The sequence below is a fragment of the Hemicordylus capensis genome, chromosome 2 (assembly GCF_027244095.1).
Source record: "Hemicordylus capensis ecotype Gifberg chromosome 2, rHemCap1.1.pri, whole genome shotgun sequence".
Taxonomy (NCBI): domain Eukaryota; kingdom Metazoa; phylum Chordata; class Lepidosauria; order Squamata; family Cordylidae; genus Hemicordylus; species Hemicordylus capensis.
In genome coordinates, this window is record NC_069658.1 from 407049067 (window position 1) to 407077014 (window position 27948).

General features: G+C 44.8%; 1 long non-coding RNA gene across 1 annotated transcript in view; it reads right to left on the reverse strand.

Annotated features, from left to right (window-relative positions):
- Positions 1 to 17887, reverse strand: part of LOC128341750 (uncharacterized) — a 29895-nt gene extending 12008 nt beyond the window's left edge. The window contains exons 1-2 of the long non-coding RNA XR_008314538.1: positions 17785 to 17887; positions 9595 to 9686 (exon numbers count right to left, since the gene is read on the reverse strand). This is a non-coding gene — a long non-coding RNA (uncharacterized LOC128341750). The remainder of the gene's footprint in view (positions 1 to 9594; positions 9687 to 17784) is intronic.
- Positions 17888 to 27948: the final 10061 nt, after the last annotated feature.

Genomic DNA, 27948 nt, shown 5'->3' on the forward strand with positions numbered 1-27948 from the left:
CCATGCAAGTACCCCTCCCCTAAAACCGTGTTTGCAGAGCGAGTGCTCTGCAAACCCGGTTTTTAAAATCGTGAGTAGCTGTGGCGCAGCTCTGCACCATGGCTACTCACAAGGAGACCCCCAGAGGGGAGGCGAAAAGCCACCTCCCAGCTCCACGCATCTCACCAGCATGCCCTGCACGCTCGCTCAGGACACGCTGGAGCTTCCGGGGGCCGACCAGCCCTCACTCCCCCCAGCCCCCACCGGCTCCATCACAGAGCCAACAATCATGTGGGCAGCCGATCCGGCCGCCCAGGACTCCCGCTGTGATTGTCTGTGGGGAGTGCAGGCTTAGCCCGCTCTCCCCGCTCAGTTCAGCAAACTGATGACTCAAAGACCAACCTGGTTCACATCCCTAGACCACTCTAGCAATGTGCATGAATGGCTTATCCAGCCATGGATGGGTTGGGGTCAGTTCCTTTAAAAAGCAGGCGAGTCTGACCTTATCTGCTCCCCCACCGGATGCAGTGCTGCCTGTTCAAAAGGCGGTGTGAGGCTGCAACGCTGCTTCCAGTAGTCTGTGTACCAGTGTTACACAGGCTGCTGAACTGGTTTGAATGCCAGGGCCCAAACCAGTTCAGCACTTCCCTAAGGAAATGCTGAACCAGTTTGGTCACATCCCTTCTGCATTCTGTATCAACTGCAGTTTCTGGGCTAAGTACAAAGGCAGTCCAACATAGCGTGTATTGCAGTAGTCAAGTCTGGAGGTTACCAGCATATGTACCCCTGTTCTGAGGGCATTTATTTCAGACACAGCTGGTGTATCAGTTGAAGCTGACAGAAAACACCTCTGGCCTCAGCCTCAACCTGAGACATCAGGGAGAAGTTTGGATCCAGAAACACTCCCAGACTGCATACCTCTTCCTTCTGGGGAAGTGTGACCTCATCCAGAACTGGTAGATCAACCTTGTCTTCTGAATTTCAACCCCACACCATGGGGCTATTCTGACGATCAGGAAAAATTGGGCTAGGAAAGCCTAGCCCGATTTTTCCCGATTGTAAGAACCACCGGACTCGGCTGCGAGCCCGGTGGTTCTCCAGCAGGTAACCCGCTTTGGTAGCCCGCCCCTTAGCCCGGGTTTGTGGAGCAAGTGCTCTGCAAACCTGGACTATCGGATTGTGAGTAGCTGCGGTGTGGCTCCGTGCCACGGCTACTCACGAGGAGACCCCAAGAGGGGAGGCGAAAAGCTGCCTCCCAGCTCCGGGGGTCTCGCCAGCTTGCCCTGTGCGCTTGTGCAGGGCATGTTGGAGCTTGTAGGGGCCGATTGACCCCCACTCCCCCCAGCCCCCGCCGGCTCCGTCATGGAGCCGGCAAGCCGATACAGCTGCCCAGGGCACCAAAAGTGGGTCTCACGGATTGTGAAACCCACCTCTATATGTATCTCCATCTTATTTGGATTCAGCCTCAGTTTGTTATCTCTCATCCAGCCCATTATTGCCTCTAGGCAGGTATTTAGGGAGGTTAACATGGAGAAACAGGTTTGTAGGTCATCAGCATATTGATAACGCCCTGCACCAAATCTCCTCATGATCTCTCTCGATGGTTTCATATAGCTTTTAAAAAGCATTGGAGATATTATGGAGCCCTGGGGGGCACCATATAAAAGTTCACAATCTGAAGAACAACATTCTCCAAGCGACACCATCTAAAATCTGATGGAGAGGTAGGAGCAGAACCACTTCAGTGCCTCTCACTGCATCCTTAGTATATGTTTCCATATCCCTGTTCCAAATAGGTGGTGGACAGTTACATTCTGTAGAAGTGGAAGTTTCTGAATTATTTGCAAGGATATTGATTGATTTCCCCCCCTTGAAGCTACAAAATGCCTGGAAGCTACAACATTCCTACTTTGTGAATGTCTGTGAGTAAAATGTGGTGCTCAGCATAGCTGTTACTTGAGGTTCCAAAAGTAATAAGATATCCAACAGCACTACAACACTGCTTAATTATTGTTTATCCCATCCTTCATCCAAGGTGGTATTTGAGTGCCATCCATTTCTCTTCCTCTCTCCATTTTAGAATTCAGGTCTACCCAGTCCTAGTCTGATACTCTAAACTTGACACAAGCCACTCTGTTTTGACTTGTTTGCAGGGTGCGGAGACACACTAGTTATTATGGGTAAGATCAGTACTTCTGGATCACAAGGACCCCAAACTGCCACCACCTCTATCTTCTTGATATTCTGTGACTATTTGTTCAGTCTCATCCAGTCTTTCACAGTCTCTAAACACCAGTTAAAGAACAGGTCTGCAGAATATTAGGGTGCCTTCAGCATATTGATTTTACTTCATGCCTACCCTCCAGATGATGTCTCCAAGTGACTTCATGCAGAAGCTGAATCATAGCTTAGATAAAACAGCTCCCTGCTAGATTCTGCAAGATAGTTCTAAGGTGAATGGCTCATTCCTGTTTGTTGCCTGTGATGCTTCTGGAACAACTTGATCACTCTAGGGTAGGGATGTGCAGAACTGGTTCGCTCACCAACAGGACCGATGTGGACTCAGCTAGTTCGAGTGGTTTGATGATGAACAGCTTCGAGCTGGTTCAATTGAACCAGTTCGCTTTGGCGCAGTGCCAAACGGTCCATGCACACTTCTACTCTAAAGCTAGCCCTTGAATCTTAATTAGGCTCCACTGGAATCTGGTGGCATACATCATATCAGAAGCTGCTGGGTGGTTTAGGAGGACCAGAAGAAACTCATTACTCTGGTCCATCTCCATATGCAGATAATCCATGAGGGCTACTAAAGTGGTATCAGTGTCAAACCCTATCTGGAAGCTGTAAATAGTGCAGCAACAAGACAGTAGAATTCCTGTCTTCTCTTATGTACATGGTACATAAGAGCCTCACCAAAGAGTTCATTGCCTCACCATCTTTATAATATATTTAGTAGACCTGATTACTCCAGTCCAGCTAACGTTTGTTGTAACTATCCCATTGAAACCAATAGAAAAAGCTTGTCCAATGACATAGTGGCAACTAAAATTAGCTGGATTAGGCCAGTTTGTCTTGCTAGACCAGGGCTGCACAACTTCAGCCCTCCTGCAGATACTGAGCTACAACTACATCATCCCTGACTACTGGCCACTGTGGCTGAGGATGATGGGAGTTGTAGTCCAACATCTTGAGCACCCAAATTGTGCAGTCCTGTGCTAGACCATGAGCTGGGTCTCACGATCAGTGAGACCCAGTTTGGTGGGGTGAGCGGGGAGGAAGCCCTGGGTGGCCGGATCAGCCGCCCACACGATTGCCGGCTCTGTGACAGAGCCGGTGGGGGCTGGGGAGCTGGGGGGCCGTGTGGCCCCCGGAAGCTCCATGCCCTGTGCGAGCACACAGGGCATACTGGGGAGATCCCCGGAGCCAGGAGGCGGCTTTTCACCTCCCCTCTGGGGGTCTCCTCATGAGTCTCCAATAGAAGACTTTGGGGAGGGCTAAAAAAGCGGGCTAGCTGCTTGTAAGCCACTGGGCTTGCCTGCAAGCCCGGTGGTTTACATGATCAGCCAAAATTGGGCTAGGGTCTCCTAGCCCAATTTTGGCTGATCGTGAGAATAGCCCCCATGTCTCTGTCCATGACGGTATTATCCTGGCAATTTCATACCAGTTTAGTTAAGATGAGGAATATTTTCAACATTCCGCCATCATAAGCCCTGAACATTCTGTTGCTTATAAGGTCAAATGTATCCACTCAAGCCCTCTGAAATGGTGCACACATCAACACATCTCCGAATTTGGCGCAAATCTGTTGCAAAATGGCTGAGATACAGTAGTTTAAGTTTTTAACTCCTAAAAAGAGGTTTCAAAGTGTTGGCCATGTTTTTTCACCACAGATAAGGAGGCTGTTCTCATAAGCAGCCACACTCAGGCTTTGCTGCCTGTGAGAATCACCAGGAGCTGCTCCGTTCCTGGCTGCACTTCAATGGCAATGAAGCGCTCAGCTATGAAGCCCAGTTAAGGGAGAGAGCACTCCCTTATCCCTGTTTAACTGATCATGTGTCAGTGCTGGCTGCTATCAGCTGGCGCTGAGACACTGAGGGGCACTTGCCCATTGCTGGGGTATACCCACAATGCATCACACACTTGCATGGTGCATTGTGGGATTTCTGGGGGCCAGGATGATGCTTCCCTGCCCCCACAATTCTGGGGCAGCAATGGATCATTTGGGTGTGTGCAATCATGTGTGCGTGTGTGGGACCCAGTCGCTAGCAGGGGAGGTGAGTTTCTGTAGCCTTCCTTCCTGCACGCCCTCCCATCCAGGACTCTGTTCATGAGGAAGGGCCCAATATATATATTTTTAAATGTTTGATGTCTTTTTACCATTCCCCCCAAATTCAGGTCAGTACTGGACTAGGGCCTTTTGCTTGTTTGAAAAACATCAATCTAGTTATTTTTGAGTAATTACTGTTCAAAATCCCCATAATAACAGGGGAAATAACTAAGGGAAAGTTAGCCAAGTACATAACTAAGTCTGCCCACTAAGAATTCTGAAGTCAAAGTTGGGAGGGGCAAGTCCTGGCAATTTCTAGAGAGTGACTTCCTGGTTCTGAACATTTTGATTGATTGATTAAGTGCTGTCAGGTCGGTGTTGACTCTTAGCGACCACATAGATTCGCTCCAGGATGATCAGTCTTCAACTTGGCCTTTAAGGTCTCTTAGTGGTGCATTCATTGCTGTTGTAATTGAGTCCATCCACTTTGCTGCTAGTTGTCCTCTTCTCTTTCCTTCAACTTTTCCCAGCATTATGGACTTCTCATTATGGGCTGGATTTTCACACAATGAGTCCGAAGTATGATAGTGTGAGCCTGGTCATTTGTGCCTCAAGTGAAAATTCTGGATTGATTTGTTCTATGATCCATTTGTTAGTTTCCTTGGCTGTCCATGGTATCCTCAAAAGTCTTCTCCAGCACCAAAGTTCAAAAGTGTCAATACTTTTTCTATCTTGCTTTTTCAAAGTCCAGCTTTCACATCCATAGAGTGTCATGGGAAAAACCATTGTACGAATGATTCTAATTTTTGTAGGTATAGTCATGTCACAGCATCTAAATATCCTTTCCAAGGCCTTCATTGCAACCCTACCAAGTGCAAGTCTGTAGCGTATTTCTTGACTGCTGGATCCTTTACTGTTGATGGTTGGTCCTAAAAGACAGAAGTTATTTACCACTTCAGTGTCTTCATTATCTATTCTGAGGCTGGTTGCTGTACCCATTGTCATTAGTTTTGTCTTCTTTACATTTAGTCACAGTCCCATTTTTTCACTGTGCTTCTTGACTGCCCTATCCCTGCAGCCTCAGCTGGCTCCATGATGTTGCTGGTAATCGTGTGCACAGCCGATCCGGCTACCCGGGGCTTGTTATCTGCTCGTCTGTGGGGAAAGTGGGCCAAGCCTGCTTTCCCTGAAGAACCCTCTAAGTTAATGCTCGTGTGGTGAGCCTTACCAACTTCTTTTTGGTATTCTTTGTTCTCAGTTATCCATCGTGCATCAGTGTGTATCAGGAAGGAGAGCTGGTCTTGTGGTAGCAAGCATGACTTGTCCCCTTAGCTAAGCAGGGCCCTCCCTAGTTGCATATGAATGGGAGACTACATGTGTGAGTACAGTAAGATATTCTCCTAAGGGGATGGAGCCACTCTGGGAAGAACAAGTTCTCTCCAAGATCTCTCCCTGGCAAACTCCAAGATAGGACTGAGAGAGATTCGTGCTTGCAACCTTGGAGAAGCCACTGCCAGTCTGTGTAGACAAAACTGAGCTAGATGGACCAATGGTCTGACTCAGTATATGGCAACTTCCTATGTTCCTATGACTTTCATCACTAGAGTTTGCAGATCATCCACATTCTCAGCTATCAGAGTGGTGTTGTCAGCATAGCACAGGTTATTGATGTTTCTTCCTTCAGCTTTAAAACCATGCTCATCTTCTTCCAACCCAGTTTCTCTCAGTATATGTTCAGCATATAAGTTTAATTAATAAGGAGAAAGTATACAGCCTTGTCTTACTCCTTTGCTGATCTGGAACCAGCCTGTTTCACCATGTTCCGTCTGGACTGAGGCTTCCTGTCCTGTGTATAGGTTTCTCATGAGAACAATGAGATGTAATGAATGGAGTGCTGATCTAACTTTATCTTCCCGTACTATAGGTTCTTGCAAGTAGGGAATATCTTCTAGAGTATCTTAGATGTTGATGTCCCTGCTGTACAGATTTCCAGTATATTCCTTCCATCGCTGTTTGATCTTCTCTGAATCAGTTACTATCTGTCCTTTGTCATCCCTTAACATACCATTTCGAGGTTGGAACCTCCTTCTGAGTTCAGAGATCTTTTGGAAAACTCCCCCCCCCCCGGTCTATTTCCATCCTCAAGGTCTTTACAGATGTCACTGTAGTACTGCTTCCTTGTCTCTTCTAACAGCTTTCTGAAATTCCCCATTAAGTTCTTTCATGAGGTCTTTATCTTTCTTGACTTTGGCATCTCTCCTCATCTTGGCAATTTCCACTGACTGTTCTGACATCCATTTTGTTATTCTGAACATAGGTGTCTCAGTCTGATAAGGACAGTCTCAGAGCACTCCGGAATTGTATAGTTAAATGACCATTCCTCCCCCTCCCTTTTCTTCCATGGGCATTTGTTTTCTTCCTCTGCCTCCTTTCTCTCACCCTGACCAAAGTGGGGAAGCAGAGGCCCTCAACAAAGCTTGGAATAAATTACTAGACAGTAAGTCCATTGATTCTACTGGAGCTACTTCTGAGTAAACACACATAGGAATTAGGACCAGCAGAGACCCCAGGCAAGAATGTGAGTTCTCTTTTATCCCCTTCATCTCAGCCCCTCAGCAAAGCATAGAAGGTGGGGGGACCCTTCTGATGAGGGAACACCATTTATTTCTTTGGGGCTTACTTCTGAGTAAACATGTATAGTATCGGGGCCAAGGACCTCATGCCTGGAAGTTCCGAAGAAGGAAACCTGCTTGCTCCGCAAACCCGGGCTAAGGGGTGGGCTACAGGAGTGGGTTAGCTGCTCCAGAACCACCGGGCTCGGCTGTGAGCCCGGTGGTTCTGAAGACCCAAAAAATCGGGCTAGGCTTTCCTAGCCCGATTTTTGTGATCATCAGAATAGCCCCTGTCACTATTACTGAATCCATTAATTTCATTTAATTGTATCCCCACCCCGCCTCCCTCTCCCAGGTGTGGGAAGTGTGACTTTATTTTAGTTGAAGATGTTATGAAGTTTTTGGTGTTCAACATCAGGAAGTTTTACTTGTGGCTTGGGTAAGCTCTTCCCCATAGTGTCTAATCAGATTTCCCTTTTTAAAATACCTAGGCCTAGAGGGGTGAAACACCGTGAGTTATGGAGCATATTGTATATTCCAAATTTGCCCAGAAACCTGATGCAAAAAGTGGAATTTTTGAAATCAGGCTAAGCTCCAATGCACAAAAAACCCAACCCCTGAATCATGTATGGAATGCTCCCCGATAGTTTGCTGGGTCTTCGTTGTAAATCTGGACTATATGTAAACACACACCTGCCCTTCCAAAGTAAAATTGCCATCTGGCAGGGCTCCTGGAAATTCAGTAATCCAAAAACCTTCAGTTTAAGATGAGAGTTAAGATGCTTTACATTTTCACTCATGCTCTAAAAAAGTTAAGGTGCCCATCTTAACTTCCTCATCATATAAGCTGTAAAGATTTTGTACAGTCTGGCAGACTAACAGGTGCAGTTCACTTCCTAGAGATGCCCCTGATGAATTTCTTCCTGATGCATCTCTGAACAAGGCAATGTGTGGATGCATGGAGCCTCATTTATATAACCATCATCATATACGAGACTGTACAAAGTCTTTGCAGCTTATAGGGCACAGAAGTTAAGATGGGCACCTTAACTTGCAATTTCCATTCCTTTTAGAGCATGAGTGAAAATGTAAAGCATCTTAACTCTCATCTTAATCTGAAGGTTTTTGGATTACTGAATCAATACAGAAGGACCTTGATATCTGTGGATTTGTTATCCATCGATTCATGTATCTGTGGTTGGGTAAAAGTCACCCGACCTTGGCATACATAAAAAAGGGGGGAAAGCCACGTTGACCTCACATATCTGCAGGTCGTGGGTGGCTGGAAATGGCAGCGGAGGACATTTCTGATGCCAATTTGTGTTTCAGAGTCTCAAAGTGGCTCAATTAAAAAAAAAATTGGGGGCACAGACCAATTTGGCCAATTTGGGGGCACAGACCAACTCAAAGGGAGCAGCTATAATGATGGGCAGCTTCCCCCTGCACCCCCCCATCCATTTTTAAAAGGACATTCCCCCCCGACTAGGAACCTAACCCCAAATTCCCCATTGCCCTAATGCCTCAGTAATCATGGTTTCCATATCTGTGGTTGTACTGTGCAATGGAACCCCCATGAATATCCTCCTGTATTAGGAGGATATAATTCTCTGTAATTCTCTGAGAATGTATTTCGCTGAGACATAACCTGGAAGAAACAATTCTGTAATTAAAGCTGAAAAACATATCTTGATAAAAAGAAAGGTATATGTTTTTAGGTGTGCAGTGTCAGCAGCATGCATCACTCCTGTCCACTTTAGTCTTATTTAAGAGGTTTTAATATGTACCAAATCAATACATATGAATAACCCAAGATTCAAATTCAGATTAACAATGGAGTGCCAACAGCCTATGCATCACAACTATCCTTACATATATTATAAACACATGCCAATCACATGAGTTTCCATTTGAGGCAATTAGTAGTGGTGGGGGACTCAGTCTGGATTGAGACTATCTGGATTGTCTGATTGAGACAGGGTTAAAAACACCCTCTCCCCATGCTACAATCTCCAAGCCTGACTGCTATTGGTTGAGAAGAACAAGCACATCAGTGTTAAGCTCTTGCTTAACATAACATGTATTTTAACCCTTTAAACTTTGCACCTTTATCTGCTGGGACTTGCCAAAGAGAGTCAAAAAGGTGTACATTTAAGTGCTAAAAAAAAAAGATCACACCACAGCATTCATTCCGCAGTATGGGTTCAGAATTCAGAAGCATCTCAGGGAGCGAGCAATGGGTAGCAATAAAGAAGATGGAAATTAAAAACAGAAAGTGCTTTCCCATCGTGACTTCAGGTATACCTAGCTGTTATTTATTAAAGCATTGAGTCTGTTCTCTCTGCACGTATCCTCAGCTCCAAACGACACCAGAGAGGAAACATTATCTAGTGGGATCTAGCCAGTTTGAGAACATTAACCCTCCCCTTCTCCCTCCTTCCTGAGAATGTAAGAACTGCAGGAGGAGGTAGAAAAGGAAGAGGGGGAATCAGGGAAGGTCACCTTACAGTGCCCTGGGAGGGTAACAAACCCCACACAAAGGTCCAGGCTGATCTCTCCAGGGTCATTACCACAAAAGCCTGTGAAAGGTTAGGAAGGAAAAAGCTTTTCGGAAGTCTTTGCCTACTAATTGATTGAGAGGGGCGGAAGGAAGGATGTATCAAAAAAAGGAGAGAGAAAATGAGCCCCGTTCAATTTTTCCCCCCTGAAATGTATGATATTAGAAAGCTGTAACTTTACCTGTAACAGGGCATAAGGGAAATCAAATCCAACAGGAACAGGGGTTTCCTTTCATTCTAATGACAAAGCTGAAAGACATTTTCCCTTTACTTCTAAAAAGAAATGTGAAATTAAAAAAAAAATCATAGTCAAACAAATCCTGGAGAATGATACAATGTTTCACAAACAGCTTTGATACCATCAACTAGTCAAAAGTTCTTTGCTTATATAATAACTCAAGGAAATAGTGGTCATAATCACAAGTGTGAATAGCCAATTTCTGCTTCCTCGTTACTCTGGATATAACTTAATGTTAAATTAAGTTATAACTAGAGCCACCAGTTTTAGGAAATGTAAACAATTCAGATTTTTCTAGTAATTGGGGTTCCTTAGATTACATGTGTACCACATATCAGGACTCTAGCTCATAATGAAATACTTTAACAACTTCAGTATTTGTATCAATGAGTGAATGAATGAGTGATAGAAATATAACTACTAGTATTGAAGGAGCATTTGCAGGCATAGCTAGAAGATCTTTGCTGCAACTGGTAATGGGCCCCTATTGAGGAGTCTCCACAACCCAACATTCTACTTCAATTTATCTTGTCCTGTGCTGGAATGCTAACTTTTCCTGTGAGGTAAACTTCATGCTTCAAGTTTTGATAGGTGTAAAAATGACCTATTTCCAGTCGTTTCTAGTAATCAGTTTGTGTTGGGCTATGAGTACCAACCTCTGCTTTCTGGGTGGCCGGGACCATTTAGACATGCAGCTTCCCCCGCTAGGGCAGACATCGGACCATTCTGGATGAAAGCATCCCTGCCCAAACAATTAGGACAGGAATGCAGTGAGAATTCATCCATTGTGATGTTCTCTGCAGACACCCCCAAATCCTCCTGACATATCCCTTTATCGCAGGGATGGGGGGAGCTGTTCATCTAAATGACCCCTCAACATGTGCTTCAAATACGTGTTTAAAGAAATTCCCCATGTGTTCCCCAGAACACATAGATGTGTTCTGCAAAGCGAGAGTTACTGTATGGAGTTCTACAAGGCTCCATACTGTCTGTCTCCAATGCTCTTTAATATCTACATGAAACTGCTGGAAGAAACCTTCAGGAGATTTGATGCAGAGTGTTATCAATATGCTGATAACACCAATCTATTTCTCCAGATCAACTTCATCAGGTATTGTCGAAATGCCTGCCTTGAGGTGGCAATGGGCTGTATGAGGGTTTCTCAGGTTGAGGCAATGGTCAGGAGTGCTTTTTATCAGCTTTGTCTGAGACGTCAGCTAGGCCAATTTCTGGAGGTAAATGATCTTAAAACAGTAGTACGTTTGCTGATAAGCTCCAACCTTGACTACTGTAATGTACTCTATGTGGTGCTGCCTTTGTACATAGTCCAGAAACTACAGTTGGCACAGAATGTGGCAGCCAGGTTGGTCTCTGGGTCAACCCAAAGGGTCCAAAGAACAGAGATTTTTAAAGAATTACACAGGCTGCAGATATGCTTCCGAACAAAATACAAAGTGCTGGTTATTATTACCTATAAAGCCCTGAATACTGTAGCTTAGGTCCAGGGTACTTAAGAGAGTGCTTCCTCTGCCATCAACACTGCTGCCTATTAGGACCATCTGGGGAAGTCTGGTTGCGGTTGCCACTGACCCATCTGGAGGCAACTTGGGGCCGGGCCTTCTCTGTGGCTGCCCTGGGGCTTCAGAATGCACTCCCTGTCAAAATAAGAGCTTCTGCATCTCTGATTGCTTAAAAAAAGACCATGCTGCTTCAATATAGCAGGGAGATTGTTGGAGGTGGTCTAGTTAATATCATAAATGCATCGCTGAGGGAGGGTAGGGTGCCTCCATTTTTGAAGGAGGCAATAGTTAGACCTCTTCTTATGAAGCCTTCCCTGGATCCCTTAGCGATGGATAGTTATTGGCCAATCTCCCTTGGTTGGGCAAGGTGACTGAGAAGGTCATGGCCACCCAGCTCCAGGCGGTTTTGGAGGAAACTGATTATCTAGACTCATTTCAAACTGGCTTTAGAATGGGCTATGGGGTTGAGACAGCCTTGGTCGGCTTGATGTGACTCTGTTGGTTCTCTTGGATCTCTCGGTGGCGTTCGATACCATCGACCATGGTATCCCTCTGGGTCGCCTACTACTTTGTAGTGGTTCAACTCCTATCTCTCGGCTAGATTCCAGATGATGGAGCTTGGTGACAGTTCCTCTTTAAAATGGGAGCTATTATATGGATTCTCCCAGGGCTCCATTCTGTCACCAATGCTTTTTAACATCTACATGAAACCGCTGGGTGAAGTCATCAGGAGATTTGGTGCTGGGTGTTATCAATACGCTGATGACACCCAAGTCTACTTCTTTTTTTCATCTGCATCATCAGGAAATGGCATTCATTCCTTAAATGCCTGCCTACAGGCAGTAATGGGCTGGATGAGGGCTAACAAATTGAAGCAGAATCCAAGCAAGACGGAGGTGCTCATTGTAAGGGCTCAGAATCTGAGGGATAAGTTAGATCTCTCTGTGCTGGATGGGGTTACACTCCCCCGGAAGGGGCAGGTATGCAGCTTGGGAATACTACTGGACCCAGACCTCACCTTGGTATCTCAGGTGGAGGCCATGGCCAGGAGTGCTTTCTATCAGCTTATGCTGCTTCGACAGCTGCGTCCATTCCTTGAAGAGGATGACTTCAAAACACTGGTACACCAGATGGTAACCTCCAGGCTTGACTACTGCAATGCACTTTACATGGGGCTGCCTTTTTACATAGTTCAGAAACTTTAGTTGGTTCAAAATGCGGCATCCAGTCTGGTCTCCAGGGTAACTCGGAGAGCCCATATTATGCCTATTTTGAAACAGTTGCACTGGCTGCTGATATGTTTCTGGGCGAAATACAAAGTACTGGTTATTACCTTTAAAGCCCTGAATGGCTTAGGTCCAGGTTACCTCAGAGAGTGCCTTCTTCTGTCTGATCCCCACTGCACGTTAAGGTCACCTGAGGAGGTCCATCTTCAGTTACCACTGGTACGTCTGGTGGCGATTCAGAGGCGGGCCTTCTCTGTAGTCGCTCCTGGACTGTGAAATGTGCTCCCTGCAGAAATCTGTAATTTGAACTCTTTATTGGCTTGTAGAGAGCCCTTAAGATCTATCTGTTTGGCCTTGCCTTCCAGGGTTTTTAAATTGTTGAAAAGGGTTTCAATGTACCTGGGTTTTCAGGATTTTTATACTGTTTTTATTGTTTAACTGTTGTTTTATGGTATTTAAAAATCTCTAATTGTTGATTTATTTTAACTGTTTTTGTTTTATCTGTAAACTGCCCTGAACCATTTTGGAAGGATGGTATAGAAATTGAATAAATAATAAATAACAACAACAATAATAAATAATAATTAAGACACACCTGTTTTTCAGGCTTTTAATTAAAACTAATTTTAAACTGTTTAATTGTTATACTCTGTGAAATGGTTTTGTCTTATTCTGTAAAGTGTTTTAAATTGTTTTTATTCTGTGAAAGTGTTAATTGTTTATTTTACTTTTGTGTTTTAATTGGGATTATGTACACTGCCTAGAGATATATATGCCAGGCAGTATATAAATATGATAGATAGATAGATAGATAGATAGATAGATAGATAGATAGATAGGATAGAATGTGTCAGGAGGGCACCAGGATGTCCACGGAGGCTAGTCTGAAGGGCACACTCTTGGTGCATTCCCTTCTTAATCATATGAACTGGCCTATAGAAATGTACCCCTTTCAAATCTTTATAGCAAACAGCATGCCTTGAACCAGGGACAGACCTGTCATAATGCTGATGGGTTCAATGAACCTGTCATGCCATTCATTAGGGAGCCTCCGAGCCTCCAGGAGGAGCTGCAGAACTCCATAATCCCCGGGGTTGGGGCTCACACTGCTGCTGCCACCTTATAACTTCAGCTTGTGCCCAGCCGACAGGAGGAGGATGGACACAGTCAGGTGAGCAGTCACGGCTGCCTTCAGCCATGCTTTCCTTCATCTCTCAAATGAGCCCGAAAGGAGGCAGTGGCTGCAGGTGGCTGGCACTGCAGAAGCCCAGGCTCTCCGGGCTTCTGGGAGAGCTCCGTGGTCCTCTCCCAGTGGGAATGAGTGGAGGTGCCTGTGTGCCCGAGCATGCACTGCATGTGGGAGGGCAGCCTGTGTTCTGAACATGAGCTGATCTCCTATGATATACATAGAATATGTATATTCCAAATTTCAGCTATCTAGGTTGCCTAGAAATACCTTAAGGCTCAATCCTATACTTTGAAAACCAATGTTTATACTGGTGGAACGTGAAATATCACTACTGCTGCTATGCCAGTGCAACTATGCTGGCAGAATGCTATGCCAATATAGTTGCACTGCCAGTGGAACTCTGCCTGCTCTGGACTAAAAATGGGGCAGAGACATGGGCATAACTGCACTTTAGGACTGCTCTGCTAATTATCTTGGGGTCCACTTTAGCTAGTTGTACCTAGCTATTTTTCTTTCTTTCTTAAAAATAATATCAGCTGTACTTTTCAGGATACAAAGCCTTTGTATGTTCATTTCTCATTTCTTCTTGCAACAGCAAGAAGTACATGAAGTACATTAAGCTTGGCAACAGTGATTCACTCAAAGCTGGATTTCTGGTTAAGCAGAGTTTTGGTACAATAGCGATCCATTACACCACATTGGTCCATTTGCCACACCCTTAAATTATTATCCTTTTCTGTGCTCCATTTTTCATTTAACATCTGAAATCTAAGATTCGTCTGCAAAAACAAAACTTTACCTAGCTTTGATTGATTAATTGATTAAGTGCTGTCAAGTCAGTGTCAATTCTTAGCGACCACATAGATAAGATTCTCTCCAGGATGATCTGTCTTCAACTTGGCCTTTAAGGTCTCTCAGTGGTGCATTCACTGCTGTCATAATCGAGTCCATCCACCTTGCTGCTGGTCATCCTCTTCCTCTTATTCCTTCAACTTTCCCCAGCATTATAGACTTCTCAAGGGAGATGGGTGTTTGCATAATGTGTCCGAAGAATGATAGTTTGAGCCTGGTCATTTGTGCGTCGAGTGAAAATTCTGGATTGATTTGTTCTATGATCCATTTGTTTGTTTTCCTGGCTGTCCATGGTATCCTCAAAAGCCTTCCCCAGCACCAAAGTTCAAAAGTGTCAATGCTTTTTCTATCTTGCTTCTTCAAAATCCAGCTTTCACATCCATAGAGTGTCACGGGAAAAACCATTGTCCAGATGATTCTAATCTTTGTAGGTATAAAGCAGAACACTCATGAGATAAACTGATCAGTTGGGGGGACCCCCCTTTATCATCACTGCAGGTATTTCTGCTCCACCTCTCCTATCAGCTCTTGAAAGAGAACAAGAAACAAACTGGTTTACAATCAGTCACCATGTTTCTCAGCTGTAATGTATGATGAGGGTGCTCTTTGTTTTAAACTGGATAAGTGTCCCACTTTCTTTCCCTGGACAGTCCCACCTGCTCAGACTTCTCAGGCCACAATAAATGACAACAACAACACCAACACCATTTTCTAAACAATTATCTTTATAGCCATAGGTTGGAAAAAAGGGCAAATATACCAACGTACATACCAACAGTCATGGTTCAAGCACAGCATTACTACTTTATGTAAACCATTGGCATATTTGATAGCACACTCAAAATGAAAAATGAAGGGCAAGGAAAAATATAGAAATGGCATACTATACAATAAAGAGAAAAGGAAAAACTTTGTACATATACTTAGAAAGCAACCTGCTAATTAAGTCATGGCTATTATACATTAAAACATTAAGTCGACTACAGACTTAATGCAGCATAATACATAATACAGACTTTTACAGCATAAAAGCAGAAACACATACTCTTAAGGGTGCTTCCAGATGGCTTTCTAATGGCTTCATTTCACTTTTTTTTGCTTCTGGAATTGCAGCTGAGCATCCACACCTGGCTCTTTCTTTCTTATGCTCATCCACTATGTTCCATCCACAAAGTAGGCCTAATGTAGCAGGTGGCAGTGTTTGCCCTTCCCTCAGGGGTCTGCTTGTAAAGTGGCTCTTTAACTAATACTTTCTTGAAGTTGTTTCTTCCCCCCTCTTGAAACTGCCTCTGTAGGAACATCTTCAACTCCCATAAATCCCAACCAAAGGCCACTGGGGCTGGAGATTATGGGAATTGAAGTCCAACAACATCTGGGGACCCAACGTTGAGAACCCCTGGTCTATACTGACTGGCAATGGCTCTCCAAGGTTTCAGATGGAGGTCTTTCCCAGCCAGAGGCATAATTAGGGAAAACGGCGCCCGGGGCAAGCACTGAAATTGCACCCCCCCCGCCGTGCGCCCCCCGCCACCCCCGGAAATATGGAAATGTGTCACAGCCATAGTCAAATGTGGGTTGTGGGCTGCATCCGTGCAAGTATACTGGGACAGGAAAAAAGAAACATGAGGCTACAAGGCTCTTTAGAAATATATATTTTAAAGAAATGTCTTGCACACCAACAGCCTAAGTTTGCAGTCCTCATGGCCAGAAAATAAATGCTTTTAAACATAGTAATAGGTTTTGTGTCCCAAAATGGAAAAGACAAGACAGGTATTCAGAGGCGTAACTAGGGAAAATGGCGCCTAGGGCAAGCACTGAAATTGCGCCACTGTCCAAGCAGGAATGATGGGACTTGTAGTCAGCAATATCTGGAAATCCCCGTTAAAAGGAACACTGTACCATCTAGACATGGTTGTTGATCAAAACCTGAAAACATGAGCCATCTCTGTAAAAGACTTAGAACAACAGTCAGGAGTTATGCGAGGATTCCAAGTGTCATTTTCTCTGTTTCCTCTCATTCTTTAAAAAACATGACTTTGTCCTAGAGGATCACCTGCCCAAATAGCCACTAGCAAAATAGGGGAAGAAGAAGGTGGTGGGGTGTGTGTGTGTCTATAAACCAGTGAATGATTCCTGCCAGCCTTTGTCTTATGATGACTGTTGGCTTATGATGGGGTATATGTGCATTCACCACACTAGTGCTTACTTTGACACCAAGAGGGAGGAGGATACATTAGTTTGCCACACTAGACAGAGGCATTTGCAACAGGAGCAGACAGCCAAGTTCTGCCAGGACCCAAACCAGCCCCTGCCAAACTAAGAAATCATTGTAATTTGCCCCTTCCTGTCACAAGCAGTGTGCTGTTCTTTTATTATTGACTCTAACGCTCAGATATCCCAGTCATGGATGGAAAATTCAGGGTCAATTTACAAGAGACACATTTTCTACATGGAAGTTTCTTCTGTGCAGGTGCTGTGCAGAAACCTTTGTGTAGTGATCAATACATATGTAACTATTCCACCAGGGGCATAGCAAGGTTGGAATGGGTCCAGAGACAGGATTTCAAAATGGGCCCCCAGACCCTCAAAGTCCAGGGCCTCCACACACCCCAGGCCCCCAAGGATTTAAGTCTGATATTTCAAAATAAGTATGCTACCTGGAAATACATTTCACTGAATACACACACACTTCACAATATATAGTGATATACATTGAGTACTATATATTTGTGCTACTTTTAATGCCTAGAACACACTAGCAACGCTAATTATTAAAATGGACCCCTCGCTGCAGATTAGCAAAGGAGACTTTCAACCATGCAGGGTGAGCCTATGTTTGTTTTCTCAGAATTCTGAACAAATTCAGTAAAGTTTGATTCCAGGAGGTTTTTCACAGGAGGCTTTTAAAGCCCTTTAAGACACATCTCCTCTGGAATGGAGGTGCTGCATTCACATGTTGGCCAGATTTACCCTGAAGTCCCTGCAAGTTATTGGGGAGCAGTTCACACACAAGAAAAATAAAATAAAAGCACCACACATGCTTCACAGTTCTCACTCAGACCTTCTGGGTTGCAAAACAACTTGAACATAAGTGCATTTATAAATGAATGAATGAAAATAAATAACATATACTTGTTCCAGAAGTGTTTGTAATTTTCTGACATGAAACAAGCCACTTATAGGCCTTTTTAGATAGTTTTTGTTTTTAAAGCCAGCACATTTTTCAGTCTGTTTTAAATTAAATATTCAGAGACTTCTCAGTCTCGCCCCACCCCCCATATCAAAGCCCTATGGCAAGCAGATCCCTATATATGGGGGTAACCACAAAAAGGAATTCACAGCCTACCTAGCAATAGCTGTTCTGGATGGTCTGGTCTGGGCAGAGGGTCTGCTGTCTGCTGCCTGCTTCCTTCCTTCCTTCCTTGCTTGGGGCCTACTCGAGTTCAGGCTTCAGGGAGGCCTACTCGGAGGCCTCTCTGGAAGCCCCGCCCACCCGCCTGCCGATCAGCTGAGAGGCGGGGAGAGAAGAGCTCTGCAGTTTGCAGGCTGCTCGGATCCTAGGCCGGAGCTGGAGGCAAGTGGCTGAGGGGCCCTGGGGCTGGGCAGGTGGGCAATGGGGTGGGGGTGGCAGGAACTGGTATGGCGCCCCCACCTTGATGGTGCCTGGGGCACATGCCCCCCTGCCCCCCCCCCCCAGTTACGCCTATGTTCCCAGCCCACCTGGAGATGCCCGGGAGTGAATGCAGGACTTTTGCACACAAAGCAGATGCTCTACCAAGGTGGGGTGTGGGGAGGAAGGATCTTGCTCCCATTTTGGCTTGCCTTCGCCATTCAGCCTTGCTCTGGTATTTCAGAATGCCCTGGAAAGCTGCTTCCCCTGATCCCCTCCACCAGAGTGCAGACGAGAGCAGAAAGATGAGATTGCTCACCTGATTAATGACTGTGGCTACTGCTTCCATTGCCACTCTCACCCCTGCCAGCCAGCTCAGTCTAAGTCACTGACTAGGAAAAATCCCAGGACACTAGGACAATTCCCAGTGCGCCTTATGATTGATTTGATATTTGCCCTGGTGCCCTGATGTAACCTGTTGTAAGTTTAGGTGCTGAAGTGATGCAGCCAGCACACTAGCTCATCACACTGGCTGTCAGAATAGCATTGTTGGGCACAGAAGTCTCTCCTTTTTCCTCCTGTAAAATGCCAGCGTTCATTCTGACTCAAATCCAAGCTGGCCATTTTGGTGTCAGGGCGGTCCCTCCTCCTTCTTAGCAAATGTATTTGGTTATCGCATCCCTAGCCTTCGTACTGTGCAGATCTGTTGCAAAAATTAGCCCCATAAAGAGAGCATAAGGTAAGAGCTTGCCAAGGCATTTAAATAAATCAAAAGCGGGATGCATGGACATGTTCTGGTGGGGTGTATGTGTCGACGGGCATATTGAATTGATGTGAATTCAGTTCGTCCCTAGGTCCGCCTTAAGCCAATCAACAGACACAGTGGGAATCAATTAGAGGCTTGGTTTAATGCTCTGCAGAAGCAGGTAGACAATGGGGCTCACGCTCCACATTGAATACAAATTGGTTATAGGTGCATCTTACATTTATACAGACAATCTGAATGATGCTGACATAGTATACGTGGCAGTAAAATGGTGGACTAAGTATCTAGTACGCATGCGAATGATTCATTGTTCATCTGGTGATCACTCCTTATTTGGTTACATCCTGTTTTATTAACTTGTCAGCAAAGAACAATGAGAATCTTGTGAGAACCAAGTTTCATAGATACATTTTAGTGGAGAGAGATAATGACATTGGCCGTATGTCTCTGAGCTTGGCTGGGGTTACTTTAAGTTAGAATTAGGTTTTCTAAGTAAACTTGGAGATGCTTTGGTATTCTAAGTAAAATGGAGTTACTTTGGTTTTCTAAAACACATCAATTCCCCCCTTAAACACTGCATCATCCTGAATCTTCAGGACGCCTTAATTAAGGTTTGTAAAGGTACAGCTATATGTATGGGTCTTACATTATGGCAAGGTTGAAAGGTTCTCATAAACATTTGGATTAAAGCTAGAATGCATTGTAAGCAGCAACATGTGATTATCAATACAAAGAGAATACATGCTATAACTAGAATTATCTTCTGTGCCTATAAATCAATAGGCTCTCCATATTAGTTAATGAAAGTTCTAACTGTTTGGAAATATTAATAATAGCTCCTTTTTAACATATAAACTCTTAGATGGAACTCTGTGTTTCGTGTGGCTAAAGGGTTTGGGACACATGTGGTTTTGGGATGCCTTAAACATTTGTGATGCATTAAGCATAGTTTTTACAGAAATGGTAAATAAATCAAAAGGGGGGTGCATGGACATGTTCTGGTGGGGTGTATGTGTCGACGGGCGTATTGAATGAACCTATTTGCAAACAGATCTTTTTGCAAAAAAAAAAGAGAAAATGGGGAATGGGAAGCATTCCCATTATTCCCAAATTATATTTATCATTTATAAATTATATAGTTTTAAATCAATATAAATGATATTTATTAGAGAACTCCATTCTAGATAGGAAAGTGAGGAGTTAGGATCTCCAATCTAGCTAGCTAGCTGGATGCAGATGGATTCTGCATCTCTGTACACATGGTGCAGGAGAGAGGCTTGCATGTTGCAAGGTAGAAGGAACAGGAAGAGAAAGGGAGAGAGGAAGGAGGAAGTGTCCCTGAGATTAGCAATCTACATTCCAAAGGGATAGTGTCAGAGCAGTAGAGAAGGGATGACCAATGTCTTGACCCTCTAGCCCTCTGACTCACTAGTCTGTCCTCCACTGTCATTGAGGCAAGAGACAGCGCAAAGTCCTTAATTTCCAACATTTAGAAGGGAGGTGGCTACCATGGAGAAAAAAGACATGCACGGAAGGAGAACAGTGCACCGTGTTTTGTATCAGGACCCTTAAAAAACAAGGACGAGGTATTATATTATAGTGTAGAGGACTTGAAATGTTTCCAAAAAGCTGCATTTCCCCCCTTACCTGCTCTCCTCCTTGCAAACCTGGCCCAAACAATGACAGGACATGCATAGTTGGAAAAAACCAGGGCCATTTTATTGAATATTTACAATACCTGGAATGAGGAATCTTAACTAGTGTGGGTATCCCCTATGTGGGTCAATCTCATAGGAGGTATGCCCACAGGAGGGTGAAGGACCAGGCTTTGATTTGACTCGGTACCCATTCCGAACCTCTTCTCTACCACAAGGTTACCCCCATTGAGGAGATGCAGGACAGCCCACCTCAACCCAGGTCACAAGGCATGGTAAACTGAGCGGTAAACTGAGCGGCGTTTACTGGCATTCATCTGAGTGGGAGTGGATCCAGCCTGAGAGTTGCGAGATCACCAAACCTTCCTTTATATTCCCACTCACCATAACAGCCCTCCAGCCCAACGCCAATGTAAATTAATCTACCCTGACATGCACTCATCTGCAAAGAGACCAATTAACCACAGGGACTGCCTTAATGAAATCACTGAGAAGTAGGCAAAAAAAGGCCCCAACATTAGCCAATCAGCTGAGACCCAAAAAATCCCAACTTGGCCCCCATGGCGACCAGAATATCCCTCACTGAATCCAGGGGCATGGTGGGAGGGTGCCTGTCCATAGAGCAACTGAAAGACAGAGCAAAGGAGCCAACTGCATATGCAGCTGCTCCTTGCACGTGATTGGTCATGTGCTGGGAGACTAAAAAGATAGCCCGCATGCCCGTCTCTCGATCACTGCAGTGATCTAACCTGGAGGTGATTCATGCATCCATGATGGAGGCCAGAACCAGCATCTCTAGGAAAGGGCACAACTGGTGGATATTGTTTGCTTTCTCAACATTTGGCTATGTAGCTGAATGTGAGAACTGACTCATTTGAAAAGTATCCTTTCTGAAGTGATGTGGGGTAGAAGTCAGAGTTCTTTTATAGTGTTTTATCTATGCTGGTTCATTCGTTCATATATGCAAGTCAATACTTGATGAAAATGCATGGGTGAACCAGCCCTCGGTCTGTCATCACCTGAGCAGGCCAGCTACTGGCTGGCCTGCCATGATCTAGGGTACAACTTATTATCAATAGCTTTAATATTAAGTTCTGAGATTACATTGGGGAGGATCTTACAGGGAGCTGGTGGTTCAGGCAAATGAATGGAAGGCAATGTGGAGAGTTGAGAGGAAGGTCATTTGGAAATGCCGGGGGTGTGAAGCAGTGGTGTGAGCTAGATAAGGAAAGCAGGGGTTTCAGGGAGGCTTGTAGAGATACATTTCAAAGCCTGTGCCATTACAGACATCCATTCTACACTGAAAACTCTGCTGTATATCATATCATGCACTATTTGGCAAAATCTTCATGTTGGCCATAGAAAACAATTAACTGAGGTACAGTAATATCAGTTACAGGCACAGCTAAAGGCAAAAATATGTGCTCAATGAATTAGAATGTTTTACAAAAAGAAATAATAATAATAATTAAAGGATGTATTCCCAAGTTTAACTTCCAGGCAAATGTAACAGAATTGGATAATGTGCCCTTTCATTTCGATTTTATATGAAGGTTTACTTCAACTTGTAATGGAGATGGAAAAATCTTAGGTTTCTATGGCTACTGGCACTCTGCCTAATACACTCAGATCTCCCCCCACTAATAAAAAATAGATTCCAATCCCACTTCCCCACCCCCTGCTCAGTCTCCCAATACCTACTATAAAAATAGGGAAGAGTTAAGAATACTATAAATGGTGCAGGAGGTAGGATATTATTTAGTGTAAAGTAGAGTCTATTCATCCTAGCCATGTGATTCATTAATTAGCTGCCTGTTACGATCCTAGAGCCATATTACTGAATTTCACTCTACCTCCATCCCTACAAATAAAAGTGCTTTTGCAATATCTAGAGCTTAAGTTAGGTGACAAGTGTTGTCCAGTAGGGACTGCGAGTACTGCTGAGGCTGTCTCTGACTTCAATAGACAACCTAGCTGAATGTATTCTATACCTAATGAACACATCCTAACCCTAAACAATACATCCTCCTATTTCCAGACATCTAATAAGGTGCTTCCTAGGCTTTCCTCAAACGTGAATCAAGAAAACCTCCATGCAAGGCAACTTTCCTTTTTAATGTTCTAAACATTCATTTTATTAAGGGTAAGTAGTGTGCATTTGCCATGTTCCAGAGCTTGGTATGTCCTCCAGTGCTCATACAAAGCATAGGGATGTGCATGTGCGTGTATTCAGTTTATTTCAATAGAGGGAGGAAGCAGACGAGTGGACACAACTGAATGGCTAAGGAGAGCCTGCACCAAGAGCTTTTGGAAAGCTGCTGCACCAAGAGCAAATTACTGGCTCGGGGGGGATGAATTTACTGAATAATAGCTAGGGGTGGTGCTTTCATGAGGCAACGTGAGATGCTCACCTCAGGCAACAGATTATCGGGACAGCATCAGAGTAGCAAGATGCCCCAGCTGCTGCCATCAGAGTAGCTCTTCAGAACTGCTCTGACCTTTACAAGCTTTGGAAGGAGCGTCTCTTCTCAAACTCCTTTGCAAAGTTTGCAAGAAACACAAGGAGAGAAGAGGAGGCAATCTTCCCTACTCCTTGCACCCCCCCAGTCACTTTCAAAGCTTACAAGGCTTGGTTGAAAGCCCTCTCCAGGAGTGTGGGGGCAAGTCAGCATTTAGCACCTTCCTTGAGGCACTGCAATACATTGGCCCACCCTGGATAATAGGCTTGGTAACACAACACTGCCTGAATGAGTCTCAAAAGCTGTCCTGGCTTTCTTCTGGTTCTTGCTCTAGGGGATTCAGGGCATGTTATTACTGAAGGCAGGATGTTGGGTGGCACAGAGCTGTACACCACACTGTGCATGTGGGGAGGGCAAGCATCCAAGGCCTCATCACGCCCACCCCCTTCCATGTCTACCTTATGTGCCAGGGGACAGTGTGAACTGGACTTCTGTAATTCTGGATGTGAATCAGGAAGAAGGTGGGGATTATTTCTGAAGTACAGAACATTCTGAGGGATAGGGGCAGGGACCCAATGTCAGATTTCAGTAGAAGAGGAAAAGACATTGTAGTCCTTGTGGGTGGAGGGAGGAAGATGCAAAGGTCTCCTCTTAAATATACAATTTAACTGCATAAAAGGAAACAAGTTATTTTAAGAGCATTTGTTGTAGTTGCCTTTCCCTGCTTTGGTCTACAGTACCAGAGATAAAGGTGCTCTGTGATCTGAAACATTATTGGGTGGGGCTGGGGGAGGAAGAATGACACATTTCTCCCCACCTTCCCTAAATGGGGCCCCTGGATGGGGGTGGGTGGGAATTGTTTGCTTTGCTGCACTATAACATGAACAAGGTAAGTCCATAATTTCTAGACACAGGCCCATACCAGAGTGATAGAAAGCACTATTGAAATCTACACCACGGTGCCTCTCCTATCAACCAGGGATGCTTAAGAGCAGCAGCCCACTAGATTTTACAAACAGCAGCTCTCCACAGGCAAAATTTATTTTAAACATATGTTTCTTATTTGAAAATGTTCAGATCTAAAAACTTCAGTCATCTCACACCTAAGGATTATGGGTGCGTGGTTTGTTTCTGTTAAATGCTGGACTACATCCATGGGGTAATGGATAAAAAGTATTGCTTTATGTTAAAAACCAACAAACAAACACGTCAATAAAAAGAAAAAATTAAGAAGGCCAGCTGGCATTTCCCTGCTACCACAGCAAAGGAAACAGATGGAGAGATGAATTTTGAAGTGTTCCGAGTTCAACCCATATGCCTTTGGAGAGTTTGTCCTGTTACATTAAAACATTATTTCCCACTGAATGGAAAATTATTTGCTGATAGGTCATTTAATAAATCCTTTCAAGAGGAAGTTGTATTCTGGGTTATAGGCTACAGTGTATGACACAGGATTTAGCTTTCTTGGGGCCATATGAGATGTGACGAAAGAGATGGGTGTATGCTTCTCTGGCATCTTCGAAACTTGTAGAAGTCGCTGCTTCCCTGTCACCACAACCGGCATTGGGACCATAGCTTTTAAACTCTTTCTTCCTGCTGAAAATCCTGACTCTCTTGTAGCTACTATTTGCCCCCACCGGGAATAATGCACGTTAGGTTTTTCCTAGTCAGAGGAAATAGAAGGTTTTTTGATGGAAGGGGTGATTTCACAGAAAAATGACAGAGGAGAGAGCATTAAATCCCCTGCTCCTGCCGCACAGTCCCAATCAAGATTGAGGACTATGCTTGGCTGTTTATTAAAGCAGCCCCTGTCCACTCATTCACCCCCCCTTCACGGTGGCTATGCCACTGGATCAGGACTGGCAGAGATCCTAGGCTAGTCTCTTTCCTCCCTCTCTTCCCAACCCCTCAGCAAAACATTGAAAAACTTACTGATGGAAAACCCATTGATTAGATCTCCCTGGGGCTTTCATCTACGTAAACATAAGCAGGATTGGGTCCAACAGTGGCACCATTCTCCCTGGACATCCAGGTGGATGTCTGGGACCCACAGGTCTTGAGGGCCACCAAATTGTGCTTTCAGTGTCCTGCCATCACTGACCCGCCCACGCCGTGCTGAACGGTTGTATATGAGTCACATCGTGCACGACAGGCAGTGAGTAGCAGTCTCCTGCCAGCTACCTGATCTACTCAGGCATGGCAGTGGGGCCTGCTGCACCAAGAGGGCTGCTGAGCCTCAATCGACCACGGCTTCTGTGGTCTGACCATTCCAACTCCTGTGCGGTGCGCACACTGTGCACACATGACATAGTGCTGGCATGTCAGTATCAGAATCCATGCCAAGCGCTCTCCTCTCCAGAAGCCCTATGAGCAACGTGGTGCGGCACCACCGGCATGCAGGAGGGAGGTGGAGAGCAAGAGAGACAAGTAAAGGCAGCACTGCCAATAGTCACTGGAGCTACTACCGTGAGGCTGGGGGCCCCAACAAGAGCAGGTGAGGTGAGATTCTGAGACTGAGAGGCAGCCAGGCAGCCACTGACCATCTCTCCTGCTTGGAGGCTGAAGCTCCAGATCCCCTCTGAATGGGGGTTTGAACTCGGGTCTCCCCGGTCCTAGTCCAGCACTCTAACCACTACACTACGCTGGCTCCTTTATTGAAGCACTTTATGTCACGCAGATCCCAAGAGAGATCTGGTGCTTCAACTTTTATTGCCTGTTTTTTTTGTTGCTTTGGGTCTGGGGAGGGATGACTGATACTCTATCCCAGCTTCTTTTCAAACCCCTCCCCATCCAAAACAGAAACCTGTGAAATGGCTGGTGAGTAAACAAAATAATTATGCACATCTGGATATATTCTTGTGCAGTACTAGGGAAAATGTGCAGTAGAAACTAGGTTTTAGGGCAATTAGAAATATGGGGATTCACTAAAGAGCAGAGTCTTAGAAAAAGATGTGAAAAAAGGGGAAACTGTTAAACACTGGTTTCTGGATAATTTAATTTTAACTGTTAAATTAAAAATGTTAAATACTGTGTGTGTCACGGTGTGTGTGTGTGTGTGTGTGTGTGTGTGTGTGTGTGTGTGTGTGTGTAGGGGTATGATGCTTATTCGGCGATAGGTCAACACCATGGCCTGTTCTCATCTCAACCAGAAGAACTAGAGGGCCAAATTTGGAATACACACATGGAACTCTGATTGTATTTCTTCACGATTAAAAATAAATAAATTCCAAGAAGTCACAGGTAGCTTCAGGTTGAGGGGAGGACCAACTGGTGGGATAGGAGGGGAGGTGGTTTACTCCTTTTGTTGCTATTTATTTGTTCAAAACCAGTTCCCAGTTGCTTTTCTCTAACATAATGAAAAGGTATGAAGTCCCACCATGCCCCCAGGAAGGAAAGATGCAGCCCAACACCTGCTGATCCTACTCAAGCTGAAACTCTCTCTGGTTGCTGCTTTAAAATTAAATAAATCCTAGAACCACTTGGAATGTGTAGTCTGGCCATCAAATGCAACAGGTGCACAAAACTACAGCAGACCTCATGATGTAAAAGTTCAGTGTCTTTCCTCTGTGAGAGTCCACAAAATGTTGATGGTACCCCGTAGTAGCCTAGTTTGTAGGCAGATGGGACCTCTCTGGTATTCTACTGATAAAACACATTAGCTAGATCACAGATAAATGTATAATTGCTCCATAAAGTGCGGAGGCGGGCAAAGGCCATTAGGTCCAGGCTACAAAATTACCTAGTTGCACCTCTGGAGTCCAAGGGCCCGTGGCTAGAGCTTGCTGTTTTTCATCCCACTCTCTTCTTCAGCAAAGCTTGGAAGAAGTTACTGAGAAGTAGGGTGCCAACATTCCATTGTCGGAATAAGGGACATGAGAGGAGGAGCATGTGGGGGTAATCAGTCACCTGAGTAGCAGTGTTGTATAGGGATGTGCACGAATCGATTTTTTCAATTCGATTTGTACCCAAATTGAATCACCCCCCGATTTGTTTTGGGTCTGAATCTGGCCAGCTAGCACAGGAGAGATTTGTTTTGTCCACAAACCTACTGAAAAAGATTGATTCAGGTACAAATTCTTTTGTACCCAAATCGATTCGCACATGCAACAGGCACAGGCAGTGATTCTCTCAGCAGCAGGAAGTGGAGTGAAAAAATTACCTTCTCTTCTCCTCAATCAGGAAAGGAGGAACAAAAAGCAAATCCACTCCAGGCAGGAGGAAGGCAAGGCAAAGCAATGTTCCTCTGGCTCTCTCTCTCTCTTTTCTCCCATGAGGCAGAAAGGCAGAATGGTGGCTGGGTGCCTCCTTAAGTACATTTGAAAATCTCTCCATTGAACACCCCTTTCTTTGACCCTTCTCCTAGCCAATTTGGAGTCAGTCCAGGGGCGTAACTACCATTAGGCAAGGGGAGGCAGCTGCCTGGGGGCCCCCACGCCTCGAGGGGCCCCCAAAGGCAAGTCAAATGTGAAGTGAGTGTGTGTGTATCAGCAACGGGCCCATTTTAAAATTTTGTCTCTGGGCCCACGCCAACCTCGTTACGCCCCTGAGTCAGTCACCCCCTGGTAACACAAGATTTGAATGGAAATGAGCCAATCTGGAACCAGGGGGGAATCGCCAGCCACTTAACAGACACTGTAAGCCACCAATCTGAAGCTTAGGAGGGCAGGATTTTCAAAAGAATTTCCTGAAAGAAAATGGAGATAGTGAGAGAGCGACACAAAATGGAGGTTTGAGTCTACAAATTTTTCAGGTCCAAAAGATGGGTAATTTGTTTTATACCTGAATCTGGCCAGCTAGCACAGGGGTGATTTTTTTTTTTGTCCACCAATTGACCCAAACAGGGAGTTTTGGGTACAAATAGTTTTGTACCCAAATCGATTCACACACCCCTAGTGCTGTATGTGTTTTAATCATGTACAGCTTTAACTAATTACAACTTAGAGTGCTTCTCTTCTGCTTATTGATATAACAATGGTTAGCTGAGCTGGGTGTGACATAATTTTGTTTTCTATAAAAAGAA